The following is a 15,945-nucleotide window of genomic DNA, read 5'->3' on the forward strand; positions in this document are numbered from 1 at the left end:
ACTTACTGAAAAGTAAATAAATAAAAGTGTGGATTTGTTCCCTTGTATTTTTGTTTAATTAATTAATTAATTAAAAAGAAAATACAAATGGGTTTTAACACATGAAAAGATGCTCATTCAAAAGAAAATAAAAATTAAAACTATAATGAGATGATATTCTTCATTTGTCATTTTGGAAAGATCAAAAGCCATTAAAAACAACAAGTACTGACTCAGAACCATCCAAAATAATTGAAGTGGAAAAAGCAAGTTGCAGAATGGTGTGACAGTTTGTGTCCCAAAAAAGGGAGAATAAGAATATATATTTACAATACATACAAGCTGCACACAGTATATATACACACACACCTACATACATACAATAATAATCTCTGGAAGAGTAGAGAAGGAAAAGTGCTAACTGTTGTTTTTGTCTGCAGGAAGGGGACCTGGAGAAAGGGGAACTTACTTTTTACAGAATACCCTTTATTTATTTATTTGTATTGTTGTCAAGTACATGTAACATAACATGTACCATTTTGAGTATTTTAGAGTGTACCATTCAGCAACATTTAGTACATTTGCAGTGTTGTGCAGCCATCGCCACTATCTAGTTACAGAACATTTTCATCACCCCAACACGAGACCCCTTACCCATTAGCAGTCACTTTCCCATTCGCCCTTTCCCCCAGACCCTGGCAACCACTAACCTGCAGATAAGAAAATCTCTATGGGTTTGCCTCTTCCGGATATTTCATGTAAATGGAATAATATAATATGTGGCCTTTTGTGTCTGGCTTCTTTCAGTTAGCATAATGTTTCAAGGTCCATCCAAATAGTAGCATGTATCAGTACTTCATTCCTTTTTATGGCTGAATAATGTTCCACTGTATGAATATACCGCATTTTGTTTATCTAGTGTCAGTTGATGACATTTGGGTTGTTTCCACTTTGTGGCTATTGTGAATAGTGCTGCTGTGAACATTCGTGTATAAGTTTTTATTTGAACACCTGTTTTCAGTTTGCGGAGGTATAGACCCAGGAGTGGAATTTCTGGGTCATATGATAATTACTGAAAACTCTGTAGTGACTTTTTTTTTAAATTAATTTATTTATTTATATTTTGGCTGCATTGGGTCTTCATTGCTGCATGCATGCTTTCTCTAGTTGCAGCAAGCGGGGGCTACTCTTCGTTGCGGTGCTCGGGCTTCTCATTGCGGTGGCTTCTCTTGTTGCAGAGCGCGGGCTCTAGGCACGCAGGCTTCAGTAGTTGTGGCACGTAGGCTCAGTAGCTGTGGCTCACGGGCTCTGGAGTGCAGGCTTAGTAGTTGTGGCGCACAGGCTTAGTTGCTCCGCGGCATGTGGGATCTTCCCGGACCAGGGCTTGAACCACACTGGCAGGCAGATTCTTAACCACTGCGCCACCAGGGAAGTCCCTGTAGTGACTTTTGAATGTTGTACCACATGCATATATTACCTAATCAAAACTTGACTATTGTAATAAAAATAACTAAGTAGAGACAAGTGTATTGTTTTATAATCACATTTCGGCAGCTCTGCAAAATCAGCATTGGATCAGTAAAGGGCCTCACAGTCCTAAAAGAAACTGAGGTGTAGAAAGTTAAAATATAATCTAATTTTTAAATATGACTCATAGAACCAGTAGGTCTTCAGGCTACAAATGTTCCCCATCATTAAATGTTTCAGCAGCATTGCCCTGGTGAGCGTGGGAAGGGCTGTGAGAATGTTTTCTAAATCCATTTTTAAAAAGGTAAAGCGGTAATTAAAGTTGGCTTCAACCCTGTGATTGTTTGCTGCCTGGACTCTCAGTGGGAGCCTTGGCTCCTGCAACACCACCTATGTCCTCTAGGGGGCGATCCCCGGAGAGACTGGAGTTCCTGGCGTTGCTCTGCGCTGGTGACCGGGGTGTGTTCCTCCCGCAGAGCTTTCACAAAGACAAGGAGAGGGAACACTGTGACAAAGAACCAGCGATGGAAGGACACTTGGAAAACATTTCTCAAGCCCTCTATTTTTAAACAAGGAGACTGAGGCCCAGAATGGCCGCTGATAGTCACACAGACTTTAAACACCAAGTCTGGAAACTTCTGCTATGTTGCTTTGTAAAGTGCGGGGAGAGTGGGTTTCCAGGTCTGATAGAGCTAAGTTTGGATCCCTCCTCCTTCCCTCTCTCTACTCCCCAGTCCACCCAACTCCCACCACTTAACTTAAATGTGTGACCTAGGGCCAGTTAACTTTTCTGAGCCTGCTTCATTATCTGTATAATGGGGATAATATCATGAAGAAAGAAATGATGAAGGAAGGGAAAAATGATATCATGTATGTATAGGACCTTGTTTACACTTGGTGCCTATTGGTTCTCGATAAATATTTGTCATGTGAATGAACATGTCCCTCCTCTAGCCCTCTAGAGGCAGTGCTTCCGCTGCCCAAATAAATTTTTATTGATGACACTTTAGGCAGTATCCTTATGGGCTTCCTCACATCTAGAAAGCTGACCTTGGGAGGGAAAGGAAAGGAGAGTTTGGGGTGGTAGCGCCGCTCCTGTTGGGGTGAAAAGCTCCTTCGTGAAGCCTGAGCAGTCCCAGTTACTGCCCTGCTCTGCTGCCAGCACTTAGACGCCTGCACATCTGTCAGCCAGAGGTCCCCAGAGCTCCCAGGTCCTGACAGACTCTGCTGGAAAAGTGGGGTCCCTAGTGAGGGCAACAGAGTCAAATCCCCCTCGGCCCAGTTTCTGCCTCCCCTTCCCCAGTGCTCAGACAAAAGACCCAATTTGGCTATTTCAAGTAATACTAATCAAAATGTTTTATGGGAGCTGTTGTTTATGCCTGGCTATAAATGATCATGCAAATCAGCAAACACATCAGAATAATGTGGTGATAAATTATAGTTGTTTGCATTATAAAATTCAGGTCATGTTTTCTCAGTCTTCATAATTTATATGGTACAAACAATTTTTTTCAATTAGGTAATACGTTGTAATGTAAGTCTCACAGTTTGGGTCAGGGGGAGGAAACAGGGGGAATGGGCTAAAATATATTTTTTCATTACAAAAAATGTTGCTGCAATATACAAAATGGGGGAAATAGAGAAAAGAAGTCTCCCATAATTCCATCATTCAACCACTGTTAGTGTTTTTCAGTAGATTTTTAAAAGATTTTTTAAATGCACTTTTTACAGAGTTGTAACCAGGCTAACATTTCATTCCTTTGGCAGTGAAAGTGCAGAGTCCTAACCACTGGACCGCCAGGGAATTCCCCAGGCTAACATTTCTCATTAGAAACCTTTGGCTTCCTCAGTGCCTCACAATGATATTCATTCATTCATTCATCAAACATTTCCTAAATGCCTACTATGTGCGCAGCACTGGGGTGCAAAGATGAATTAGACAGGGTCCTTGCTAGGATATTGTTCGTTCTCCTGTCACAGCCTTTTCAGTTTGTTTATGTATCTGCTAAATGGTGCTGTTCATTGGGGGGAAGCCCTCAAAAGAAGAGGACACTGATGTATTAAAGGCAGGGTACGGGAGTGTGTCTTGTGAGGGCAAGGAACAGCAAAGAGCCTGGCATAGCCAGAAAAATAGGAAGTGCTCAGTGAGTACTTGCTGAGTGAATGAATTATCCCAGCATGCAGTGCAAACACTTTGGTTTAGTGCTTAGAGTGCCAAAGTAGCTCTCAAATTGTATCTCTCTCTGCCTCCTTTCTTTCAGGTTTTCAAAAATGTTATCTGTGCAGATGTTATCCTCTTGAAATCTCTGGCCAACCTTTTAAGATCTCATTCCTCCCACTATCCTCCTCTAACCTCACTTCCCATTTAACTGAGAATTTGTCCATGACTTTGAGTTTTCCTCTTCTGGGTCACTTGCTTGGGTCTCTGTATCCTTCTTGGTCTAATGTGCCCAGTGCATAGAACTATAACTGGTTAAATTAAGTGATCAGTTAAAGATTTCTTAAATGAGTCAATGCATTTACCCTTGTGAGTTTCATCAATCCTTTTGACATCCCCTTTCTTTAGGCTTAATTTACTTGTGCTTCTTTTAAAATTAATTTTTATTTGAGTATAATTGCTTTATGATGTGTTAGTTTCTTCTGTACAGCAAAGTGAATCAGTTATACGTATAGATATATCCCCTCTTTTTTGGATTTCCTTCCCATTTAGATCACCACAGAGAATTGAGTAGAATTTCCTGTGCTATACAGTAGGTTCTCATTAGTTACCTATTTCATACATAGTAGTGTATATCTGTCAATCCCAATTTCCCAGTTCATCCCCACCCCCCCTTCCCCTCTTGGTATCCATAAGTTTGTTCTCTACATCTGTGTCTCTATTGCTGCTTTGCAAATAAGTTCATCTGTACCATTTTTCTAGGTTCATCTGTACCATTTTTCTAGAATCCCCATATAAGCGATATTATACGATATTTGTTTTTCTCTTTCTGACTTACTTCACTCTGTATGACAGTCTCTAGGTCTATCATGTCTCTACAAATGACCCAATTTTGTTCCTTTTTATGGCTGAGTAATATTCCATTGTATATATGTACCACATCTTTTTTTTTTTATCATCGTTATTGGAGTATAATTGCTTTACTATGGTGTGTTAGTTTCTGCTTTATAACAAAGTGAATCAACTATACATATACATATATCCCCATATCTCTTCCCTCTTGCATCTCTCTCCCTCCCACCCTCCTTATCCCAACCCTCTAGGTGGTCACAAAGCACCGAGCTGATCTCCCTGTGCTATGCGGCTGCTTCCCACTAGCTATCTATTTTACATTTGGTAGTGTATATAAGTCCATGCCACTCTCTCACTTTGTCCCAGCTTACCTTTCCCCCTCCCCATGTCCTCAAGTCCATTCTCTAGTAGGTCTGCCTTTTTATTCCTGTCCTGCCCCTAGGTTCTTCATGACCATTTTATTTTTTTAGATTCCATATATATGTGTAAGCATACGGTATTTGTTTTTCTCTTTCTGACTTACTTCACTCTTTATGACAGACTCTAGGTCCATCCACCTCACTACAAATAACTCAATTTCATTTCTTTTTATGGCTGAGTAATATTCCATTGTATATATGTACCACATCTTCTTTATCCATTCATCTGTCAATGGACAGATGCTTCCATGTCCTGGCTATTGTAAATAGTGCAGCAATAAACATTGTGGTACATGACTCTTTTTGAATTATGGTTTTCTCAGGGTATATGCCCAGGAGTGGGATTGCTGTGTCATATGGTAGCTCTATTTTTAGTTTTTTAAGGAACCTCCATACTGTTCTCTATAGTGGCTATATCAATTTACATTCCCACCGACAGTGCAAGAGGGTTCCCTTTTCTCCACACCCTCTCCAGCATTTGTTGTTTGTAGATTTTCTGATGATGCCCATTCTAACTGGTGTGAGGTGATACCTCATTGTAGTTTTGATTTGCATTTCTCTAATAATTAGTGATGTTGAGCAGCTTTTCATGTGCCTCTTGGTCATCTGTATGTGTTCTTTGGAGAAATGTCTATTTAGGTCATCTGCTCATTTTTTGATTGGGTTGTTTGGTTTTTTGATATCGAGCTGCATGAGCCGTTTGTATATTTTGGAGATTAATCCCTTGTCAGTTGCTCATCTGCAAATAATTTCTCCCATTCTGAGGGTTGTCTTTTTGTTTTGTTTATGGTTTCCTTTGCTGTGCAAAAGCTTTTAAGTTTCATTAGGTCCCATTTGTTTATTTTTGTTTTTATTTTCATTGCTGTAGGAGGTGGGTCAAAAAAGATCTTGCTGCGATTTATGTCAAAGAATGTTCTGCCCACGTTTTCCTCTAAGAGTTTTATAGTGTCCAGCCTCACATTTAGGTCTCTAATCCATTTTGAGTTTATTTTTGTGTATGGTGTTAGGGAGCATTCTGATTTCATTCTTTTTCATGTAGCTGTCCAGTTTTCCCAGCACCACTTATTGAAGAGACTGTCTTTTCTCCATTGTATATCCTTGCCTCCTTTGTCATAGATTAGGTGACCATAGGTGTGTGGGTTTATCTCTGGGCTTTCTATCCTGTTCCATTGATCTACTTGTGCTTTTTCAGGACTCACGTGAGTTAGTGTCCATTTTTCACTCAGTCTGTTCCTTTCCCCGGGAGAGGGGCCACGTGCTACCTCCCAGGGGTGTCTCTTTGCATACCAGCCTCTTTTGGACTTAAAGAGGATGGAGATCTTTTAGGGAAGGGAAGAGAGAATGCCTGCCTGCCTGCCACCCAGCACTCAAAAGAGCAGGCCGATCAAGCCCAAACTCTCATGCCTTGGATCTTCCCCAACTCCACCCCAAGAGTCTATCAGAGTGTGGATCTAGAAGCCATTTACACGAGCTCCCCATGGGAACAAGAAGCTACAAGAAGGCAGGCAAAGGAGTAAGGGCTCTAATTTAAGATTAGAGCACATAAGATTCACATGTTCTAGTCAAATCCATATTTATAAAAATAAATCCAGATTTTCAACCATGTGACGATGTCTTGTCTCACACCACACCAAGACGTCTTTATGGGGCTATCACAGAGAAACAGGATAGAAACCCTGGGCTGGGGATGAGGAGACCTGGTTCTCTTCCTGGCTTGGCTTCTCTTTTATTAATTTTAATTTTAGTTTATTTTTTCAGCTCTATTAAGGTATAATTGACAAACATATAAAACATATAAAGTGTCCATGGTGGTGATTTGATATGCGTATACATCGTGAACTGGTTTGGCCTCTTTAGGTGTCAGTTTCCTCATCGGTAATAGGGTGACTGGACTACGTGACCTCCAAAAGTCATTCAAGTGCCAAGATCCTAACCCAGGATCCTGTCTCCAAGGGAAAGACTGCCACGTGGCATTCAGATCTTCCCACCATGACAACTGTGCAAACTAGTATCACCCTCACCCACAGACACACAACACTGTCCTATCACAGGGAACTCAGTTTTGGACAGGCTGCTGGTGCACAGAAGGAAGTAGGAGGTCAGCGTATTCAAGGGAACTCAGCCCTGAGAAGAGCTGATGGCCCTGCCCAAAGTCTCGGGAGGCTGAAATGTATCAAAACTCCCATTTAATAATGTGTGCTGAGAACCACAGGTGCCACGTGAAGGACATTGCTGTTCCCATCCCACCCTTCTCCACCCCATTCTAAATCCTGTCCCCTTCACCCGTTTCCAGGATGGCTGCCCCTAGAAACCAAGGTACAATCCGAAGGCTGTTTGGCAAGTGTGAGTGTCTCTGTGACAGGCGGGGCTCCCTGGTCCTCTAGAGTCCTGCCCTCCTAGGCCTCTGTCCCCCCACACCCTCAGTGCCAGAGACACAGTGGCCAAGTTCCTTTGCAAATGCCCTTTCTCCATGCTCTTGGCTGCTTTTCCTATTTCTGATTACTCAGGTTCCCATTAAAGTGTGGGGATGGCTTTGGGGAAATCCTCTAGTAGATGCTAATTTAGCATAAATGAGATTGGAGGAGCTGATTTCCTGGGAAGTGTCTGACTTTATTAGTTGGGAAGGGTGTAGCCCACCTCCTACAGGGCCTGGGGCTGCCCCCTTTTGCCAACCCTCCCCCCCCCCACTCTTTCCTCAGAATCCTTTCAGTCTTCGCCAACCCCTCTGACCTCCTTGCAACCAGGCCCAGGTTGCAAGGAGGTCATTTTTGTCTTCCAATGGGAATATTCTAGTAGGCTTCTCCCCAGATAGCCACTCTAGGGCATCCAAGGCAAAAGAGCGAGCTTCAAAAATGTATATAGGGTAAAGTTGGTGACCCATGTTTATAGGAACTTGCTTTATGAATGGCAAGAGTTACACGTTCTACACATATTATCTCAACCATTCTTTACCACTCTATGGGGTAGGCACTATCGTAACCCCCGTTTTACAGGTTTTGGACCTAAGCGGTTCAGAGAGAGTACATCGCTTATCCAAGATCACAGTTATTAAGAGGTAGAGGGGCGCTCAAACTCAGTTCTGTCCATTGCCAAAACCAAGTCTCTGTCCATCAAGTCACTGTCTTCAAAGGCCAAACATTTGTTGAGGCCCTACTATGTGTAAAACCCTGGGGCCAGTACTATGATAAATATCCAGATGAATGAGGATGGGCAGCTCTTGCATTCCAGGGAGACAGTTTCTAACTGGGCGGTAGTATAAATGTGAGGAATTCTGTTCCAAAGCAGATTGCAGTAAGTGCTGTCTCTAAGGACAAGCAGAGTCCCATGGGAACGTGAATAAAGGAGGGAGATTAATCCATGCTGTGTGTTTGTGAGAGAGGGAGAGAGAGAGAGAGAGGAGGAAAGAAGAGAGGAAGAGGAGAAGGAGGGAGTGGGAAAGAGAGAGAAAATATGAATGAGATGGGTGCTGGGCAGAATTTTTCTAAACATGGGCTTGGTGTTGCACCTCGGTGGGTTGGAGGGCTTCCACAGGGTGGAGTGAAAGAGGCCGAACAAAGAGCTTGAGCAAGAAGCCAGGGCGAGAGCACTGAGAATCTGCTCAGCAGTCAGGCCCGTGTGGTAGGTGGAGAAGCAAGGCTGGCAGGTCAGTCAGGACCAAATTAGGGGAAACTTGACGCCATGGAAGGGTCTAGGCTTGCTTCTGGGAGCAGTGGGCAGCTGCTGACAGCTTCTAATAGAGCACAGGCAGGAAGTGATGATGCAAGCTTGCAGTGAGATCTGGCAGTGAGAGGTGGGGATGTGGCCTTTGCGTGGTTCCTCCCTTCTTTGGCCAACACCCACTGCCAGGCTGGCCACTCACGAAGAGAACTGGTTCCAGCCGTGCAAGCTCCCAGTCTTAGCACAGGCTGAGCACAAGGCCCCTTCAAGGCCTATGGGAGGGGTTCAAAGAAGGGAGTGTCCTGATGTTTTTTTTGGCTGTCGGGGAAGGTGTGGTCCAGTAGGAAACATTGAGGGTCCTGGGGTAGGAGATGGCGGGCATGGGCAGGGGAAATGGAAAGGAAATGTATTCTGAGACATGGTGAAGTCTTTTCAACTCAGCCAAAGCAGAATAAGTGCCCTCGCCCCTTACAAATTCAGGCTAATTTCTGACTTTGAAAATCTTTTTTAAGGAAGTACAGATGAATTTGTCTTTCAAGTGCTGTAGAAACTCAGTGAAATCCAGAAACCAGTTGCCAGGCCATTCAATTCACCAGAATTATTTTTTTGATTCAGTTATAAGAAAAAGTGGTAAATGACTATAGCCAAGTTAATATCAGCACGTTGGGCTTCCCTGGTGGCGCAGTGGTTAAGAATCCGCCTGCCAGTGAAGGGGACACGGGTTCGAGCCCTGGTCCGGGAAGATCCCACATGCCGCAGAGCAACTAAGCCCGTGCGCCACAACTACTGAGCCTGCGCTCTAGAGCCCGCGAGCCACAGTTACTGAAACCCACATGCCACAACTACTGAAGCCCATGTGCCTAGAGCCCGTGCTCCGCAACGAGAAGCCACCGCAGTGAGAGGCACGTGCGCTGTGACGAAGAGTAGCCCCCGCTCGCTGCAACTAGAGAAAGCCTGCTTGCATGGCAACAAAGACCCAACGCAGCCAAAAATAAATAAATTAATTAATTTAAAAAAAAAGAAATCAGGATGCAGTAATAACCAAAATGGGAAAATAATTTGAAAAAGAATAAATACCTGTGTACGTATAACTGAATCACTATACTGTACACCTGAAACTAACACAACATTGTGAATCAACTATACTCCAATATAAAATAAAAGATTAAAAAAAATCACCATGTATTTTCTACAAGATAAATGAAGAGTAGCCCGTGCTTGCCGCAACTAGAAAAAGCCCGGGAGCAGCAATGAAGACCCAGTGCGGACAAAAATTAAAAAAAAAAAAAAAAGCAGCTAGTTTAGCTCACAACTCAAAAAAGTGCTTAAAAAAAAAAAATCAGGATGTCAACCATAAAACTACCCACTGTGGATGACCACAGGCAGAATCAGCGGTGCACGTAGAAGGTGACAGTCTAGGACCCATTCGAGGGGTATGGGGGAGGCAAGCCTGCCTCTGTAGCCATCTTTCTCCAGGATAACCAGCTCATGCATCCTGCACACAGGAAGGGCTGAACGAGAAGCATGAAAAAATCCTTTTGCAGCTTCGCTTTGCACAGACTCTGGCAAGAGAGGAGCGCTCTGATGTCAAGAGCTGCCCAGAGGACTCTGTGTTGCTGGACAAATGTGTCACCTCTCTAGCACCAGTTTCCTCCTCTCTGAAACTTCTGGCCCTTCCAGTTCTCTCATCATTCTGCCCTAAGGGCTCTCAGGGTAATCTTCCACGAAGCCTTGCTGATTCTGAGCTCCATTTCCAGCCTGAAAGCACCAGCCGCTCCACAGGTAGCTGAGAAAGGCCAAAAGGGCTCTAAAGCCCTTTCCTTACTTTTCCACTATTGTTCTTCAGATGGTAATAATGTGGAATACCTTTTTTCTCCTGCTGCTGCCAATTTATAACTGGGTCAACCACAGCAGAGCTTTCTAGATGATGGAATTATAAAATATGCTTATAACCTTTGGTGTGATTACATAAATGCATAAATTATGGGTGTTGGCAACTTCAGAAAATGGTTCTGATCATGACATGTGGATCCCTGTTCTCCCTTTCCAAACATTAAGTATTTGGCTAAGGGAGACAGAGCAGGGGAATCTCCATTTTGGAAGCAGCTATTATTATTCCTATTTCATAGACACAGGCTCCAGAGAGGTCAGGCTGCTGGCCCAAGGTCACACAGCAGGCCAGTGGCAGAAGCAGGACACCAGCCTGATTGGACCCAAAGCCTTGCTTCTTTACAGTGCATCAGACACCTCATGGAAGGGTCTGGGACTATGAAAATCTACGTTCTGGTTGGGTGAGAAATTCATTTTCTGGTTAGCTGGATATTCCTGATAGCTGAATTGTCAGGTTAGGTTAGGTTAGGAGGAGTGGGGGAAGGCAGAGACGGAGGTTCTCTAAAGCCTAGGATTCTTTTCCCCACCAAAATCCTGCTTCTTAAAGTGTATGAGCCTCTCCCTCAGTGGTTTCCAAGCTCCTCATGGACACAGTCTCAGAGGTCTGGTCATGATTATGGTGTGGGGCAGTCACCTCTGCATTCAAATCTCTCCCATTTGGTTCTTCTTCTTTTTTAAAAAAATATTTATTTACTTATTTGGCTGCACTGGGTCTTAGTTGCGGCCAGCAGGATCTTCGTTGCAGCCTGTGGGCTCTTAGTTGTGGCATGCAGGATCTAGTTCCCCAACCAGGGATCAAACCCGGCCCGCTGCACTGGGAGCATGGAGTCTTAACCACTGGACCACCAGGGAAGTCCCTCTCCTATCTGGTTCCACCTAGGTGTGTGCTGTGGTTTTCATTTGCATTTCCCAGATGACTAATGCAGTTGAACATCTTATAGATGTTAATAATTGTTAGTGGTACCCTTTTTTCCTCTGTCTTATCTCTCATCTTTCTGCGTCTTTGCACCCTTATCCCCTCTCCCAGGACCTGGCAAAATGCAACCCTGAAAGAGTCCCAAGTCCTGGGAACCCAGATTTCTCTATGATGGCAGTTCTCTGCTCCAGAGCGTCAGCTGCCCTTTAATGTCTTTCTGCCCTCCTTGCCAGCCTCACCTCTCAGCTTTCTACCTCCTTGCACGTGACTCTCCAGCCAGACTGGCAGTCTCAGACCCTCTCTGAGTCTCTGAGCATTTGAAGGTACAGTTCCCTCTGCCTGGGATGCTATGACCCCCTCCCCCACTCTACCTGGTTAACTTCTTTTTTAATTTTTTATTTATTTTTTAATATTTCAATAAATTTAACCAGAACAAACGTAACATAGGGGTAAAAAAAAAGATTACAAAAACTTAAACTACATCTTGACAGAGACCTGTAGGAAATAATGTGCAAACCAGCGCTGGTCCCCAGAAACACTTTGCATTAACTTTTTTTTTTTTCACACACACACCCTGTATTTTATTTTTACAAGAGAGAAATAAACTGACACCAAGCATTGTAAATGGATGACCACAACAAAAGCAACAACGATTGCAATTACCAAACATGAAACACACTCATACTATGTCATAATATTGACATTCAGTCCAGTAATCCTCCACTGTAACAGGGACCTGGTTAACTTCTGTATACCATTCAAGTCTCAGATCATATGTCACTTCCTCCAGGAAGTCTTGCCTGATGCTTCCCCCACCCTCACCCACCAGCCTGGGTTAGTTGCCCCTTGTTTGTGGCTAAGTAACATCCTGTACTTCCCTTCATAACACTTATCACGCTGGGTTGCACTTGCCTCTTTGCTGATCTGTTTCTCTTGCTCCCTTCCTCATCCCTTTGAGGATGAGACTTTGTGTTGTTTCACTTTTATATCCCGTGAGCCTTGGGCATCAGTATATTTGTTGAATGAACAATCTGGCCTGGATCCCTTTAAAAAGGATAAAAATCTGCCCTTCTGGCCAGCTATCCTAGAATCAATGATTTCAGGCCATCATCCTTCATCCCCCACATCAACCCTCCTATTTGACAAGGTCTCAAGGAAATGGACACTTATTGAGGGTCTACTGTATACCAAGCACCAAGCCAGGCCCTTTCTGTGTGAAGTCATTTTCACAATTTAAAGGCTTAAGACTCCATGTCTAGATGGCACTTTGAAATTCAGAGGCTCTGATGTCCAGTCAATGAACAAAGGGGAAAGGAGTGATATTACACTTTCCATCTTGACAGTGGCAAAGAGATGTCAACAGAGGAGGCCCCCATGTAGTGCAGAGCTCTAAGTCCCTGTACCTTCAGTGCCTGGCACGTGGCAGGAGTGCATACAGTGTTTGTTGGGTAAATGAACAAATGGTTGAAGAGGAAGCACAGAAAGAAAGAGCAGACTGGAAGCTTAGAAGACCCAACATTTCTTTCTGGACCTGACCTAATATATTTCCCCCACGTGTTGATAAACAAAACTAGACACTGAAGTATTTTTGTCATGGGCAGCTGTCCACAGTGCCAGCTAAGGCTGATTCTTGTGATTTCTGCTCACTCTATTGACTAAAGGGAGCTGTAAAGGGAGGTGAGAAATTTCTTTTCTGAAACCAGGAGGAAAAGAAAACAGATTTGGGGTGAACAGTTAGCAGTCTCTGCTGCGGGATACAAGGACGGTCTTGCCTCTGCCCGTGTCACTGGGTGGCCCTGAGCTATCACAGGATAAATGGATGTTCACTCTAGAACGGCCCTTGGGGATCATCCAGATTCAGCTCCCTGATTTTACAAATGGGAGACTGGGGCCCAGAGAGAAAAGTGACTCCTTGACTTGTGAAAGAGTTGTTTGGTGCTAGAGCCATTTGGTTTTGCTTAATTGGTCAGTGCTTTAGCTGCAAAGTGGGTCTTTAAACAAGAAAACCTTCTCATCTCCTTCATAAAAGTGCTGTGAAGTTCACATTTCAATGATAAAGAAGAAAGCATTAAAAGCAATACAAATTAAGATGTTGATGATACAACGATTGTTACAATGGTACTGAATATAAATGATCCTTTCTTTAGTTACTTAAAAGGCTCTTCTGTGTCCTGTGGTCCTTAAGAGTCTTCTTCCTTATCAGGAACTTCAGCTACCCCCATAAAATACGGCAAAATTATTTAGCTGGCCATGTGTGTGAGGGGTGAAAACCACTTTTGTTAAAAGAGCAATTACTAATTGTGTAAATTTACGCAATTGTTTATACCTTCTTTGAGCTTTAGTTCTTTCATCAGTAAAAAGGAAATGATAATACCTCCAACTAAGATTTGTTGTGGGGATTAAATAAGAAATGAAAACCACTTGATATAGTATCTTGCACCCAGTTGGGACCCACTTAATGTAAATTTCTGTTCTTGCAGAGTTAGGGTCCTTTCTGTGAATACCTAGGGGAACATTACACACAATGATTGATGTAATTGCTCTTGAAAGGGGCACTTCCAACAACATTTAATCAATAAATATAATCTTTTCCCAATATCTTCAATCGCTGAACTCATTGCCTAGGATCTACAGTTGAAAAGAAAAGCATCTGCTCCCAAAGGAGACTGAAATGTAAACAGAAAAGCCCAGCACCATGTGACAAGATGCAGGAACAGAAAGAGTGATGGTGTGAGGGGAGGGCATAGAAGTCTGCTCGGTTGAGTGATGGAGGGCTTCCCTAAAGAGGCTGTATGCTTCATGGGGGAGGAGTTACAGCTGGGCAGGTAAAAGGGAATGGAGGGGGGAGGACACAGAGGTGTGAGGAAGCACATTGTCTATAATGAGGGAGCTATTTTAGATATTGCTAGAACCGTTTTTTTTTTTTAAAGCTTTAACAAAAGAGAAGGGACAGGTGACTGTGATGGCAGTGGGTTTCCAATTTTATCTTGCCACACGTAGGGAGCCACTGAAGAATTTGGGGCAGGGAGATAATGCAAAAGGGGTGAATGAAAAGAACTGGGAGAATGACAGCCAGTGAGGGCTGCCTGGCTGAAGCCCACACCCAGCCCCATCATTCATTTAATCATTCAACAAATAGTTCCTGAGGACCTGCCATGCACCAGGCTGAATTCCAGAAGCTGGAAATCAGGCAATGAACAGGACTAGCAAGGTCTCTGTTCTCATGGAGGAGACTGACAATAGATAAACAAGTAAACAAGGAAGTATCAGATAAGTGCCTCTTGGAAATTAAACAAGGTGATAAAAGAGTCCCTGAGCGGCTTCTCCTCACCCTCTCCCCCTCCTTCCGAATACTCACCAAGCCTCCTCTTGAGTTTTCCAAGGAGGTTTTGCTCCTAGAAAAATCTCTAAGGTAAATAATTAACCTAGCTCTCTCGGTGCTTCCAATAAGGCTTCTTCCCCTGGGCCTGGTCAGCTTGCAATCCTCGCTTCCGGACCACCAATTCTGCCAGAAGTCTCAAGTCTAAAAGTTAGGGGATGGTCATAACAACCTTGAGACCGGTCCTGATCATGGTTCCCTCCGCAACCTGTAACCCCCCACTTCGCCACCCCCGCTCCTGGCTCAACCCTCCCTCCTCCCTTTATATAGATATAGCCTTTAGAAGAAAAACATTTGATAGTGTGATTGAAATTGTGCATTCCTCTCCTCTGAAAAATGCAAACTTTTAAAACTCGTCCTCCTCTGCTGGCAAGAGCCGCCCTCCTCCCGCATCCCTACCCCCTGGGACTCCCGAGGGCTGGGCGGGGACTCTCAGGAAGCGGCGCGTTCCCGGCACCCGGCACCCGGCACCCGGCACCCGCGCTGGAGGCTGGCTCTGCACCACCAGGGCTCACCCTTGTGTAAGTCAGAGCTCCTCAGCGCCGAAGGGATGTGGGCCGAGAACCAAAAAGAGAACGTAGTAATAAATGTAGCTGAAGAAACGAGGGACTAAAAAAGCAGATTTCCCAGTGTGCCCCGTGGTCTTCCCCCGTTTGACATATTTACTCACCACGAGTTTTTTTTTTCCAAAGAAAAAAAATTTTTTTATTATGAAAACTTTCAGAGACAAAGGAAACTTTTAGGTAAACCTAGCAAAAGTCCCAGGAGTGACTTCTGATTTTGCCTAGCTTCTCTGAACTGGCTGATAGTCATAGTTCGCCCTCTGCGGTCTATACCAGTCAGGGGGGACTAGGTTAGGGGCCCTGCTCGGAGGGGTTTTTATTCTAGTTAGGGCGAGAAGACTCTAATAAAAACTATTTTTCCTTTCTTTTTTTTTTTTTCTCCCCTGGCAGATTACACCTCACAAGGTGTTTTCACATTCCTGATGCCTTTAAAATCATAAACTCAGAGCTGAAGGGAAATTTACAGATCAAGTGGGGGAGAAGGGGATGACTCCCTGGCATATATTGGGCCACTTCCTAACCGCCTGCCCATGATAGACATTGCTAATCGATCACTCATTCATGATTGAACACATTTATTGGATGCCCTCCATGTTCCACATGTTATGTTAGGAATACAGCAGGAAACCAGACAGACTTCTTTTGCTACCCTTATGGACCTCCAA

Source organism: Phocoena phocoena, chromosome 2 (assembly GCF_963924675.1).
Source record: "Phocoena phocoena chromosome 2, mPhoPho1.1, whole genome shotgun sequence".
Lineage (NCBI taxonomy): Eukaryota > Metazoa > Chordata > Mammalia > Artiodactyla > Phocoenidae > Phocoena > Phocoena phocoena.